The sequence below is a fragment of the Rhinolophus hipposideros genome (assembly GCF_964194185.1).
Source record: "Rhinolophus hipposideros genome assembly, chromosome: 13".
Lineage (NCBI taxonomy): Eukaryota > Metazoa > Chordata > Mammalia > Chiroptera > Rhinolophidae > Rhinolophus > Rhinolophus hipposideros.
Genome location: NC_138059.1, coordinates 27,272,823 through 27,288,573, shown reverse-complemented (window position 1 = coordinate 27,288,573; position 15,751 = coordinate 27,272,823).

Genomic DNA, 15,751 nt, shown 5'->3' with positions numbered 1-15,751 from the left:
TTTAGGTTATCATCAAATTTTTTCTTTCAGTACAGAGCTACTAACCCATGTTAGTCACTCCCAGATATTTAGACTAACTCTATGTTTCTTGATCACCACTATTTATTCTCAGCTTCTTCTATTATAGAGTTTGGGTTCTGGTGTTTTGCTTGTTGTTTGTTTTGGTTACTATCCTTTTATCATTAATTTCCCCAGGGAGCGTACCTAACAATATATTTGGAACTCTGAATTTTTACAAATACTTTCACTCTCACAGATAAGTAATGTCTTAGATAGATTTGGCCATCTCTCTCACTACTAAGAGATACACTATCTTCTGGATTCAAATGTTGCAGATGAGAAGTCTGATGCTTTTCATTTATGAATAGCTAGATATCTACAAGATTTTTCTCCTTTTCTTGGATTTCAAAATTACTTCCAGGATGTGCATGTCTTTTTTCATATAATATACTTAAAATACAGTAAAGTAAGCGCTTTTCTTCCTTTGCTATTTTATATTGGTCTTATTTTCGATGTTCCAGGTCATTAATTTGGCTATCAATAGTACTCATCCTTTCCTCCAATTTATCTGAAAAAGTTACATTGTGAAGCCAATAATTAAATTATATTCTTTAGTTATACTTGACTCTACCTAAGTGCTATTGTTATTTTTCTGATGGGCATCAGTTCCTTTCTAAAAACTACTTCATTCTATGGAGGCTTTGTGTATTCTGACTGATATTTTTTGCTCAGGCTTCTGGGCCTCCTTGGGTGGTTATTTTCCTTTGTTGGGCTCACTGGGTTCTTGTGTGGTTGTTGGGATACCCTCCGTCTCAGCCACCCCACACATGGTGAAAGCTGTCTAGTTCCCTCCCTTGTTTCCAGGGGATTCAGAGCCAGGTCGGCCTCTAGCTCCCAGCCTAAGCATGTGCAGCAAGCATCCCCAGTGCTTACTTTCACTGGGCCTCAGCTCCCTTGTTTGTCTCTTTCTTGGACTTTGGAGGCCAAGGAGACCAGGCATACAGCCAGTGTCTAATTTTCCTCGGGGGCCACAAATTATTTCAAGGTATGTTCTTTCCAAAATATGCTGCTTTCTAATACTTGCCCATTGTATTAATCATCTATTGCTGCATTACAATATTACTACAAACTTAACAGCTTAAAACAATACGTATTTATTATCTCATAGTTTCTGTAAGGCAAAAATTCAGGCACAACCTAGGTGAGTCTTTTGCAAGACTATAATCAGGGTTTCTGGGCTGGGTTCTCATCTGGGCTCAACATGGAAAGGGTCTGTTTCTAAGCCCATTTTATTTGTTGGCAGTATTCAGTTTCTTTTAGGCTGTCAGCCCAAAGGCCTCAGTTTCTTGCTGGCTTTTTGCCTACAGTCTCCATCAGGTTCTTGCCATTTGGGCCTCTCTATATGGCAGCTTACAACATGGCAGGCTGGTCATCAGAACTAATGAGTAAGGGAATGTCCTCCCAAGACAGGCATTACAATCTTATATGTGGTGATCACATTCACATAATCAGGCACATCTTGCTACCTTTGTTATATTCTATATGGCTACAAAGAAGTCTCAGGAAGAGAATCACACAAGGGCATGAACACCATCCATTGGGATCACGGTAGCCACCCTAGAGTATGTTTACCAGAGACTTATATCCTGAAAAGGAGAAAAGCCACTCATTTTCTTCTGTTTGGACTACCTCAGATCCCACTACATCTTTGGACTCTGTGTCTCATACACTCTACCACCATTTCAGGTAGGAGAGTTATAATGGATGGGTTTAGTTGCAGAGAGGAAGAGAGCAGCATTCAGACAGCCATGTTCCCAGAATTCCAGTTCTATAAAAGAGCTATCTTCCATCCCTGCCTCTCCACTTTAGATCAGCCCACAATCAGGTTTGGACTGGGTTACTAAAATAGCCTCTAAACTGAGCTTCCTGCCAAAGGGCTTAAAATGTCCGCTTCACATCAGTCCCCAACATTGTTGGCGCAATTTTTCTGACATCCAAAATTAGTTTTGTCTCTTTCTTACTTAAAATCTTTAAGTGGCCATCATTACTTTTAAGACAAAAATCCATATTCCTTAACACCGGTTACAAAGCCATGCATGGTTTAATCTTTCCAACCTAGTCTCTCTCTGCTCTCCCAATATATATGGTCCAATCACAATAAGCTTCCTTCCTTTATTTCCCCAACCTTATCGCTACATCACGTCATTACTTCAGACTTTTGTATAATGCTATTCCCATTGCCTGAGAGAGTTTTTCTCTTTGTTTAGAAACTTTCACTGATCTTTCATGTCACATTAAGCATTAATGTTTTGAGGAAACCTTCCTGACCCAGGAAGTCCAATGTGGACTCCTCCTTATGTGCCTCTTTCTCCCCATTTCCCATACTTCCCATGTTATATAGTCAGCTCTACCTGTGATAGAGGTATTGGTGGCTTCTCCTACTATACTGAAAGTTCTATGTGAGAGGATCTAGTTTTTATGATAGTTTTTTTTTTTTCTCTGTCAACTATCAACTTGTATGTAAGTAACAAGCACACTCAGGCTAACTTATAGAAAAAAAGGAAATTATCAAAAGGACATGGATTAGGTCACATCAAAAAAAAATGTGAGGAAATGTGACAGAAATAATACTTAACAAGGTAGCAACAGTGAGCTAGAAATCATGAATGAATCAGTGGTAGTAAGACCATGCCATACAAAAGAATACGTGGTATTTCTGTCCTTGTATAACTCTATTTAAAGTTCAAATTCTCAAGAGAGAACCCCATTGATCCAATTTGGGACACATCTAAGGACACGAGAGACCATCATCTCCACGTCTGTTTATGGTAAGGAATGCGTAGTTCCCAAAACAAATGACTTATTTGTGTTATACCAGGAAAATTGAACCTCTTATTCCCATTCATCTTTTCTTCCCTTTTTAAATTTTTCAATTACAGTTGACATTCAACATTATATTATATTAATTTCAGGTGTATAGCATAGTGGCTAGACATTTATATAATTTAAGAAGTGATCTCTCTGATTCACCTTGTACCCACCTGGCACTATACATAGTTATTACCGTATAATTGACCATATCCTTCAAGCTTTACTTTACTTCCCCATGATTATTTTGTAACTACCAATTTGTACTTTTTAATGCCTTCACCTTTTGCACCCTTTCCCCCAACCTCCCTCCCATCTATCACCCCAATAAATCTAGTACCCATAATTTTTATAATATTATTGACTACATTCCTTATGCTATACCCTACATGCCCATGACTACTTTGTAACAGTCAATTTGTACTTCTTAATCCCTTCCCCTTTTTTACCATTCCCAACCCTGCTCCTATCTGGCAACCATTAAAATGTTCTCAGTATCTATTAGTTTATTTCTGTTCTGTTTGTCTGTTTATTTTGTTCTTTAGATTCCACATATGAGTGAAATCACACTGTATCTGTCTTTGGCTATCTGACATACTTTAAACAGCACAATACCCTCCAGGTGCATCCATGCCACTGCAGATGGCAAGAACCCATTCCCTTCCATGGTTGAGCAATATTCCATTGTATTCCATGTACAATGGGTACATTCCATGTACCACCCACTCTTTGTTCATTCATCCATTGAAGGACACCCAGGCTTCCTCTGCATCTTGGCCATTGTAAACAACGCTATAATGAACCCATAGATGCACATGTCCCTTCTAAGTAGAGTTTTGGGGGTTTCTTTGAATAATTATCCAGAAGTGAGATTACTAGGTCCTTCTTCGCTCTTGTTATAGTCTTTGTTGTAAAGCCTATTTTGTCTGGTATAAGTATTGCTACTTCAGTTTTTTTGTTTGTCTGTTTCCATTTTCATGAAATATCTTTTTCCCATCCCTTTACTTTCAGTCTGTGTGTGTCTTTCAATCTGAAGTGAGTCTCTTGTAGGCAGCATATATAAAGGTCTTGTTTTCTTATCCATGCAGCCACCCTGTCTTTTGTTTGGAGCATTTAATCCATTTATACTTAAAGTAATTATTGACAAATATACTGATAAAAATATAGGTATTGCCATTTTATTATTCATATTTTTTATTTTATTTTATTTTTCACTTTAATCTAATATTTCTTGTAATGCTGGTTTGGTGATGAGGAACTCCTTTAGCTTTTTCTTGTCTGGGAAGCTCTTTATCTGTCCTTCAATTCTAAGTGATAGCTTTGCTGGGTAGAGTAATCTTGGTTGTAGGTCCTTGCTTTTCATTCCTGTGAATATTTCCTGCCAATCCTTTCTGGCCTGCAAAATTTCTGTTGAGAAATCAGCTGATAGTTTTATGAGGGCTCCTTTGTAGGTAATTAACTGCTTTTCTCTTGCTGCTTTTAGGATTTTCTCTTTGTCTTTATCCTTTGACTTTTGAATGATGATGTGTCTTGGTGTTGGCCTCTTTGGGTTCATCTTGTTTGGGACTCTGAGCTTCCTGGGCTTGTATGTCTATTTCCTTCACAAGGTTAGGGAAGTTTTCAGTCATTGTTTCTTCAAATAGGTTTTCAATTCCTTACTCTGTCTCTTCACCTCTGGTGCCACTATGAGGCAAATGGTTGTATGCTTGATATTGTCTCTTAGGCCCCTTTAACCAGTCTCATTTATTTGGATCCTTTTTTCATTTTATTGTTCTGATTGGGTGTTTTCTACTACCTTGTCTTCTAAATCACTGATTTGATCCTCTGTTTTATCTAATCAACTGTTGATTCCCTCTAATGTATTCTTCACTTCAGTTATCATAGTCTATTTCTGACTGGTTCATTTTTAGGTTTTCTATCTTCATTTTTATGCTTCCTAACTGTTTGTTGAAGTTCTCACTGAGATCATTGAGCATCCTTATAACCAGTGTTTGGAACTCTGAGACTGGTAGATTGCTTATCTCCATTTTGTTTATTTCTTTTTCTGGAGCTCACTTCTTTTCTTTTACTTGGAAAATGTTTTCCCTCCCATTTTAGCTGCCTCCCTGTATCTGTTTTTATGTAGGGCTGTTGTGCCTCCTGGTCTTAGTAGAGGGACCTTATATAGTAAGTATCTGTTCTGTGAGACTCAGTGGTGCACTCTCCTTGGTCACCAGAGCTGGGTGCTCCAGATGTGTCCTTTGTGTGAGTTGTGTGTGCCCTCCTGTTGTAGTTGAAACTTAATTGCTGTTTGCACATCAGTAGGAAGGATTTACCCTCAGGCTGATTGGTTGTGAGGACTGGCTGTGACTACAATGGAGGACCTGACCCTACAGAGCAGGGCTCCTTTGCCTGCCCAGTCTGCCCTTTAGGCATGTTGTCTTTGGAGGTTGCTGGGTGATGCTCCAGCTCAGTCTGACGTTGGCCATGACGTCTGCCAGCCCTGGGGACTCCTAGGAGAAGATCTGCTGCAGGCCAAGTTCAGCCACAGTCTATGCCCTGCCTGTGGTCACCTGGCATGATCCACAAATCAGTCCAGAGAAAGCCATCACCCATGCTATATTTGAAGGTGCCTTGAGAGGCTAAGCTGCAAACCAAGGCCAGCTGACTTTAGTTCTGGACTTAGGGCTGCTCAGATATAGGTAAGTGACATGCCAAAGTCACATGCTGCTTGTTTGGATTTTGTGAATGTTTGAGAGATTTTAGGAAAGTCTGCAGCATGAGCCAAGGCAGGCCACTTATAGGCCCAAAACCTGGGTGGGATGTGTTCTCAGGTAATCATGAGGGTGAGGCAGACTCAGATGGAGACTCAGATATGGTGTCTGCCTGCATCTGCACCCAGGGAGGGGGAGGGTTCTACAAACAAATAATGGCTTCCACCAGCTCCTCAATCTGGGACAAAGCTGCCCCTCTAGCCCTCACCCTGAAGCCTGATAATTCAGTTCCTCCCTGTATGTCCCTGGCACCTTTTGAGCTGCTGCCCCAGTGCTGGAGCTCAGAGCGAGTCTGTGAGCAAGTAAGTCTATGCATGGACCCTTTAACAGGTGCACTTCGGACCTTAGCCACCCTCGTCTCACTCAGTCACAATCTCTTTTGGTTTTCATAGCCAAAAGTTATGTGGACTTCTTTCTGCAGCACTGAAATCCTGGGCTAGGGAGGGGCTGGGGCCCCTCACTCCTCAGGTGGGGCCTCTGCAGCTGAAATATCCCTCCCAATTTTTAATGGTCAGACATGTGTGTGACACCAGCCCATTCTGTGTTTCTGCCCCTCCTCTCATTCTACAGATGGTTTCTTCTGTATGTCCATAGTTGTAGGGCTTTGGTTCAGCTAGACTTCAGGTGATTCTCAATAATGGTTTTTCTGTGGTTTAGTTTTGATGGGTGTGGTCCTGAGAGGAGGTGAGCATAGTGTTTACCTATTCTACCATCTTAACTGGAAATCATGCGTGTGTTTTTTTCTTTTTAATAATAGTCATCCTAACAGGTATGAGATAATGTTTCATTGTGGTTTTAATTTACATATTCCTGATGATTAGTGGTATTGAGCAGTTTTTCACATGCCTCTTGGTCATTTGTGTGTCTTCTTTGGAAAAAAATGTCTATTTAGGTCCTTGGCTCATTTTAAAAATTGGGTTCCTTGTTCTTTTGCTATTGAGTTGTAGGAGTTCATTATATATTTTGGATATTAGCTACTTATCAGTTTTATGTTGTACAAATATTTTTGGCCATTCCAAAGGTTACCACTTTATTATGTTGATTGTTTTCTTTTGCTGTGCAGAATCTTTTTAGTTGATGTAGTCCCACTTGTTGATTTTATTTTATATATTTATTTTCTGCTAAATTTTTAAAAATTCTTGTATTATATAGTGTACATCACTATTGCTAAACATCTGTATACACTACAGAATGTTTACCACCATAAATCTAGTTACTGTCCATCACATACAGTTGATTCCCTTCACTCATTCCCCCAAACACCTTCCCCTCTGGTAACCACTAACCTGTTCTCTGGGTCTATGCGTTTATTTTTGTTTTGTTTTGTTTGTTAATTTGTTTTGATTCTTTTAGGTATACATGTCAGTGAACTTGTACGGCATTTGTCTTTCTCCATCTGACTTACTTCACTTAGCATAATACCCTCAAGGTCTACTATTTAAATTTACTTTTATTGCCCGTGTTTTTAGTTTCAGATCCAAAAAAAAATCACTGTCAGGGACATTTTCCCCTGTTTTCTTCTAGGAGTTGTATAATTTCAGATCTTCCATTTAGGTTTTTAATACGTTTTGAGTTGAATTTTGTGTGTGGTATGAAATAAGGGTCCGATTTCCTTCTTGTGCATGTCATTATCTAGTTTACCCAGCACTGTTTCCCCATTTTGTATTCTTGGAGCCCTTGTCAAAAGTAATTCACAAAATATGCATGGGCTTATTTCTGGGCTCTTGACTCTCTTTCATTGGTCCATGTGTCTGTTTTTGTGCCAGTACCATATTTTTTTGGTACTGAAGCTTTGTAGTATGTTTTGAAGTCAGGGAGTATGATCCCTCCAGCTTTTTTCTTCTCGCTCAAGATTGCTTGGCTAAGATCTGAACATTGATATCAGGATATGTTTATAAATTCTAAATAAAGTCAAACTATCCATTTTGTTCAAAATGTCCATGTTCATTAGAAGCAGTAAGTTAAAATACAGAAGGGATTGAACTGAAGCTAGACTGTGTAGTTTCAAATTTTAACTTCAGGACTTAATTACTATTCGACTTTGGAAACTTACAGACCTTCTCTGTGACTTATTGTCTTTATCTTCCAAAAGGAGATAATAATGGTTCTTTCCTCCTAAGGGTGTTGTAAAGATTAAATGAGTTAATATTAATACACATCAGTGGCATAGAATAGTGCTTGGCACATTGTAATGACTATGTGAGTCTTATCTTCATCCATCTTCATACTTACTTTTACCCTTTCATATATCAACATACCTTTTGTCCAAGGTAAAGAATCCCAGCATTAATCAAATATGCACACCTGAACAGTGACCAAACTGATTATTAAAGTTAAGATTCTGTACCCAAAGATGACAAACCCAGTAAAAAAAAAAAAAAAAAAAGCTCTGCTGAAGGAATTCTGTCTTAAGGAGATTAATTTCTGTTTGTGCTTTATTTAAAAAAAATTATGTAAACAGATTATATAGAAACAGTCAATTCCCATCAATAACTTTGGTACAGGATAAACTGTACCCTTAAATGAAATATTGTGATGGTAGGCTTATCACTTAAAAGAGAAATACTGACACCCTCTACAATTTTTAAAAAGTTTTTACTTCTTTGTCTAAATACTCAGTGTACCTTGATTTCCTTTATGTGAGAAGCCAATGTTATGTTGCAGTGAAAACTATTACTGTCAAAAAATAATCTCTAGGTAATTCACATTTTTATTGGCAATATTCTACAAAAGTTAAATGGTATTTCACTGGGAAGACTTCTAGAACCCTGCAAGCATAAGAAAATTTTGTTGTTTACTTATTACCTAATTGAGAATACAATTATTGTTTCATACTTCCTGACTCACATCAAATTCCAAAGATAGGAAGTTTTCTTCTGGTTTAATGAGTAGCATTAAATATCATTTTTGAAGAAATGGTCATAACTGATATGTGAATGTTTATATTACTACACATTTCTCAAACCCTTTTTGTATTTGCAAGAGAAAACTTTCGTCAAATAGAATCTGGTATCCCTACTTACTTAATAGATAAAAGAAATGTGGCTCCGATTAAAGTTGGAGTGTAGAACACACTGGCCCTCAGTACTCAGGCTCCCCTTTTGCTCATGTTCCCCCACTCTAATCCTATTGGTATTTAAACAGTAGTAGGCAGACAATTATGTGCTCTGCTAAACAAAGGTTTTATTATAGAGAACACTTGATTAAAAGTACTGATCTTCTAAACTTGAAGGATCCCACATGGAGGGTTGCACCATTGTATAAAAACAGGCAACTCCAAGAATTAGTTTTCTTATCTCTGAACTGAATGTTGGGAAATGAAATAAATATGTATTTAAACTGTATGTTATGTTTCCAAACAATATGTTTGATATGTTTTCTTCAATTTCCAGACACTTAAAACCATGCATCCAATTATTTAATAATACATTTATCTTATGTATGACAACTTTGTGACTACCATATAAATGACATTTAACTAAAGGTCCTGGAGATTTAAGTTCCAACAACATTTCACAATGTTTGTAGAATCAGTTGACCTGCTGAAACTTTCAGTATTGTGTGGTATATTTCCTTGTGATTTCCTCAACCATTTTTATACGCTGGATGTCTTCTCATATTTGAGAGCAGTTAGGTATTAACCAATGTTGTCTCTAAGTTTTCAGTTTTTTTTTACTTTATTTTTTCTATTGAATTCTTTACCTGAATTAATTTCCAAATATAGTATGATATGAGAATCAAAAACTTTTGTTTTCCAAAATTTCCCAATACCACTTTAAAAGTAAGCCATCTCTTTTCTATTGACTTGTGAAGTTGCCTTTATCGTTTTTAAGTTCCCACAAATCTTTATTCCATTTCTTTTAGTTTTTTGTCTCAATTTTTGATTTTTTTAATTATAAAGTGATACTGTGTTTGTGGAAATTTTGAAAAAAAATGCAGAAAACCACAAAGCAGAAAATAAAAATTCTCTATAAATCTTAAAATTTATGTGATTTTTGCAAAGGAATAGCCCAAAACGTAGGCTCAAATAAGCAAGGATGGTTGCTGACCTGGCTTCTAAGATGGGAAAGTGGTCTGTAGCATGAAGGACAGATGTAAATTTAGGTACAAAAGTCCAGAGATAGAAGCTGGGGCAGTACATAAGAAAAGAGATGGGAGCCTATAAATCTGTAAGTATGAGACAATAGGGAAAACAGAATTGGATCCATCCCATGGCAGTGTGCTCTACAAGTGCTGGGAGAACAAAAATGTCTAGTAAAACATTTTAAAATTGTTTGCTGAGCTATCTCCCCTATAAGATCTTCAGTAAAATCCACATTACTCACTAAGGTTTTTGTTTAACTGGATTCTTTAAGCAATGGTCTCAAATGTTTTGTTCATATACTCTAAAATAAATTTTGAAAGATCTTGACATTTTTAGGTTCACATCAGACTTTTTCATCATGTGTAAATAGTTTCAAAATGTGTAATTTCTAACAAACAGCAAGTATTGACATTTTAAAATAGAACTACTACCTCTTTCATGATTTGTATCTAATAGAATCTAAATATAATAGCAGTTTGATACTTACCATCATCCACTTAAAAAAAAAATCATGAAGGTATTCTTTAACAGTGAAGGGGGTAGCAGGAAAAGAATCCAGAATACATCTCAGCACATTTTCAGAATGACCTGCATTGTGGTAGAGTAAACACTCAGGGGAAGTGTGGGATGGAGGTGAATTCACTTAAGTATATCTGTGTCCTCTTGAAGCAAGAGGTAAAGTATTAATAGACAGCTAATACCAGATACATAGGTGTCAATCCTTTTCTTTCTTTTCTTTCTTTCACCCCCTTTTTTCCCTACAAAAGTGAGAATACATAGTCATACAGTTTTAGATCTTAGAATTTGCACTTGGCATTATTTTAGGTTAAATATTCTTCAAAAGTATTTTAATGATTTTATATTATTTTATCATCATTGTATACTATTATTTATCAATCTTGAAATGATAATTTAGCAATACGCCAGTGATTTGGAAGAGTTTATATTCATATTTTGGAGTATAAAATTTCCAGGTCTTCTACAGCTCTAATCTCTATTATCTGCCAGTTGATGCAATAAAGGTTCTGGTTGCTTGCCATGTGACCTGGCGGAATTGTGGAGCTCCTTTAGACCAGAAAGCCACAATGTTGGAGTTCTTGCCCAATGAGGTGGTTGTCTTTCTAGAACAAATATTTCTTGTTTCTGCCTGTCATTGGATGTTTTCTGATGCCTTCACATGGCTGTTTTTAGTATTTTTGCACATGTTTTGTAACTGTTTATCTGTGGAGGAATCTCCTGAAGTTTTCCTGCCAACATTATGAAAATCTTTCCCAAGTGAGTATTATTACATTATTAAAAATCTTTGCTAAAATGATGTTTCATTTACTGTTTTCTTTAATGTTATAATTCAGATTACTAATGTGATTGAGCATTTTCTTTATGTTTATTGACTATTTGTATTTCAACATTTGTAAATTGCCTGCTCATTTCTGTTGCCTATTTTAAAATTCTGGAATCTCTTATTTTTTTCTTATTTATTTAGAATAGTTCTTATTATTAAAGAATTGTTACACTGCCAATACTTCCCTGTTAATAATTTAGTTTTAAATTTTGTTTATGGCATGATTAACATAAATTTATTTATTTATTAAAAACCTTATTTTAATTATTAAACATATAAAATGGTATAAATAAGTTTTCAACATCTCTTAGAATAATGTGTTTCAGATTACCTCCAGAAGGTATTTTTGACATACTCCTTTACTTGTATATTCTTTTTTTTTTCCAAATAAAGTCTATATGTGTGGTACAAAACTGAAAGTAACAAAGGAACAAGACAAACAAATAAACAAAAACTCATAGACACAAACAATAGGTTAGTGGTTACCAGAGGGTAAGGGGGGAAGGGGTGGTAGATGAGGATAAAAGGGATCAAATATATGGTGACAGAAGGAGAACTGACTCTGGGTGGTGATGTAATACAGAATTGTACACCTGAAACCTATGTAACTTTACTGATAATAATTTATTTTTAAAGGAGTAATATCTCTACACATTTCAATCTTTTTATCAGTTTATCTTCCATTTATTTGAATTGGTGTTTATGTAGCCTGGTAGTAGAGTAAATTTTAATACGGATTTAATTTATTATACCTTTTAATGTAATAAATGTTTTCCTTTGTTGAATTGCTATATATTTTCATGACATATTTTTTCATTATAACTTCAAATGATTATTATTTTATAGAAAACCTGTCCTCACCTCACCCGTATTTTATCATTTTGCCAGTTATTTATCTATATTACCTCACTTAATTCTCAAAACAATACATTTATGTAATTATTATTATGATGATTATATGAACTATTTCAGCCATGTATGGGTTTAAAGTGTATGGATTATAATATAATGAGCACCCATATACAGACCATCCACTTAAGAAATGGGAGTATTAAATCGTGAATCTACTTGATATCATTTCCCTCACTGTCCACAGTTAACTACTTATTTGAGTTTAGTGCAGCAGGTCCTCGAATAACATCATTTTATTCAACATCATTTGGTTATAATGTTGATAAGGATAAACAAAATCAATTCCAGGGCGGCGCTAATGTCTGTGTAGAGTTTGCACATTCTTATGTGTACCTGTGTTTTTTCCGGGTATTCTGGTTTCCTCCCACATCCCATACACGTGCACTAGAGGTAAACTGGCATATCTAAATTGTCACAGTCTGAGTGGGTATAGGTGAGGCTGTGAGTGCGCCCTGCGATGGAAGTACCCAGGGTGGGTCCTGCCTTGCACCCTGAGCCTCAGGGAGAGGGGCTGGCCACTCATAACGCTAAACTGGAATAAGTGGGTTGAGAAATCATTAACTTACTTGTTTTTATGAATCTTTCTTTTTGTTTTCAATTATAGTTGACATTCAATATTATTTTATATTAGTTTCAGGTATACAGCATAGTAGTTAGACGTTTATACAATTTATGAAGTGGTTCCCCCCAATAAGTCTACGACACTGTATATAGTTTTTACAATACTATTGACTATACTCCCCATACTATAGTTTACATCCTGGTGACTCTCCTGTAACTATCAATCTGTACTTCTTAATCCCTTCACCTTTCTCACCCAGGCTTTAACCCCCCCACACCCAAACCAGTAAACATCAGTTTGTTCTCTGTATTTGTGAGTCAGTTTCTGTTTTGTTTTTGTTTGTTTATTTTATTCTTTAGATTCCACATACTAGTGAGATTATATGATATTTGTTTCTCTCTGTCTGACTTATTTCACTTAGCATAATACCCTATAAGTCCATATGTGTTATTGCAAATGGTAAGACTTCTTTTTTGTGTGTAGCTGAGTAATATTCCATTGTATATATGTACCACAATTTCTTTTTCCAATGGGCATTTGGGTTGCTTCCTTATCTTGGCTATTGTAAATAGCACTGCAGTGAACATAGGGGTGCATAAATATGTTCAAATTAGTATTTTGGATGCTTTGAATAAATAACCAGAGGTGGAATTGCTGGGTCATAAGGTAGTTCTATTTTTAATTTTTTGCGGAACCTCTAAACTGGTTTCCATAGTGGCTGCACCAATTTGCATTGCCACCAACAGTACATGAGGGTTCCTTTTACTCCACATTCTCCCCAACACTTGTTTTTTGTTGATTTATTGATAACAGCCATTCTAACAGGTATGAAGTGATATCTCATTGTGGTTTTCATTTGCATTTCTCTGATGATTACTAATGTTGAGCATCTTTTCATATGTCTATTGGCCATCTGTTTGTCCTCTTTGAAAAAATGTCTATTCAGGTTCTCTGTCCATTTTTTAATTGAATTGTTTGGTTTTTTTGTTGTTGAGTTGTATGAGTTCTTTATAAATTTTAGATATTAACTCCTTATCAGATATATCACTGGCAAATATCTTCTCCCATTCAATAGGATGTCTTTTTGTTTTGTTGATGGTTTCCTTTGCTGTGCAAACACTTTTTAGTTTTATGTAGTCCCATTTGTTTATTTTTTTCTTTTATTTCCCTTGCCCAAGGAGATATATCAGAACAAATATTACTAAGAGCAGTGTGAGAGACTTTATTGCCTCTGTTTCTTTCTAGGAGCATTATGGTTTTAGGTCTTACATTTAAGTCTTTAATCCATTTTGAATTTATTCTTGTACATGGTGTGAGAAGGTGATCTAGTTTCATTGTTTCGCATGTATCTGTCCAGTTTTCCCAACACCATTCATTGAATAAACTGTCTTTACCCCATTGTGCATTCTTGCTTCCTTTGTCACAGATTAAATGATTATATAGGTGTTGGTTTATTTCTGGGCTCTATTCTGTTCCATTGTTTGGTTTCTGTCTTTATGCCAGTACCATGTGGTTTTAATTACTGTGGCCGTGTAATATAGTTTCGATATCATGTAGTGTGATATCTCCAACTTTGTTCTTCTTTCTCAAGATTGTTGTGACTATCTGTCTTTTTGGTTCCAGATAAATTTTAGGATTATTTGTTTTAGTTCTGCAAAAAATTCCATTGGTATTTTGATAAGAATTCCATTGAATCTATAGATTTCTTTGGGTAGTATGGTCATTTTAACTCTATTAAGTCTTCCTACCTATGAGCATGGCATATGCTTCCATTTATTTGTACCTTCTTCAATTTCTTTCTTCAATGTCTTATAATTTCCCGACTACAGGTCTTTTACCTCCTTGGTTAAATTTATTCCTAGGGTTTTGTTCGTTTGTTTGTTTTCTTTTTAATGTAATTGTAAAAAGGATTTTCTTAATTTTTCTTTCTGATAGTTCATTATTGGTGTATTAAAATGCAACAGCTTTTTTAATATTAATTTTGTATTCTGCTACTTTACTAAATTCATGTATCAGTTCTAGTAGTTTTTGGTGGAATCCTTGGGTTTCTTACATATAGTATAATGACAGTTTTACTTCTTTCTCTTCAATTTGAATGCCTTTTATTTCTTTTTGTCTGATTGCTGTGGCTAGGACTTCTAATGCTATGTTGAATAAAAGTGGTGAAAGTGGGCATCCTTGTCTTATTCCTGATCTTAAGGAGAATGCTTTTAGCTTTTCCCCATTGAATATGAGTTAGCTGTGGGTTTGTCATATATCGTCTTTATTATGTTGAGATATGTTTCCTCTATTCCTACTTTGCTGAGAGTTTTTATTATAAATGGATGCTGGATTTTGTCAAATGTTTTTGCCTGCATCTATTGATATGATGGTATAATTTTTTTCCTTCATTTTCTTTATGTGGTGTATCACATTAATCGATTTGAGGATATTAAACTAACCTTACATCCCAGGAATAAACCCCACATGATTGTGGTGTATGATATTTTTAATGTATTGCTAAATTTGACTTACTAACATTTTGTTAAAGATTTTTGGATCTATGCTCATCAGGGATATTGGCCTATAGAATTTGTTTTTGTTTTGTGTTTTTTTGTAATGTCTTTGTCTGGTTTTGGAATCAGGGTAATGATATCCTCATTGAATGAGCTTGGGAGCCTTCCCTTCTCTTGAATTTTTTGAAATGGTTGGAGAAGAATGGTGTTAATATTTGGTAAAATTACTCTGTCAATCAATCTGGTCCAGGACTTTTGTTTCTTGGGAGTTCTTTGATTACCAAATTGATTTCATTAGTAGTAATTCCTCAGCTCAGATTTTCTGTTGCTTCTTGATTCAACCTTGGAAGATTGTGTTTCTAGGAATTTATCCATTTCTTCCAGATTGTCCAATTTGTTGGTATATAATTGCTCATAGAATTTTATAATTTTTTTGTATTTCTGTGGTGTCTGTTGTCACTTTTCCTCTTTCATTTCTGATTTTATTTATTTGGGTTCTGTCTTTTATTTTCTTGATTTGTCTCAGTAAACGTTTATCAACTTTGTTTCCTTTAAAAAAAGCCAGCTCTTGGTTGCACTGATCTTTTGTTTTGTTTTCTTAGACTCTATTTCATTTATTTCTGCTCCGATCTTTATTATTTTCTTTCTTCTATTACTTTGTCGATCACTTGTTCTTCTTTTTCTATTTCCTTAAGTGTAAAGTTAGATTGTTTGTTTGCAATTTTTCTTGTTTCT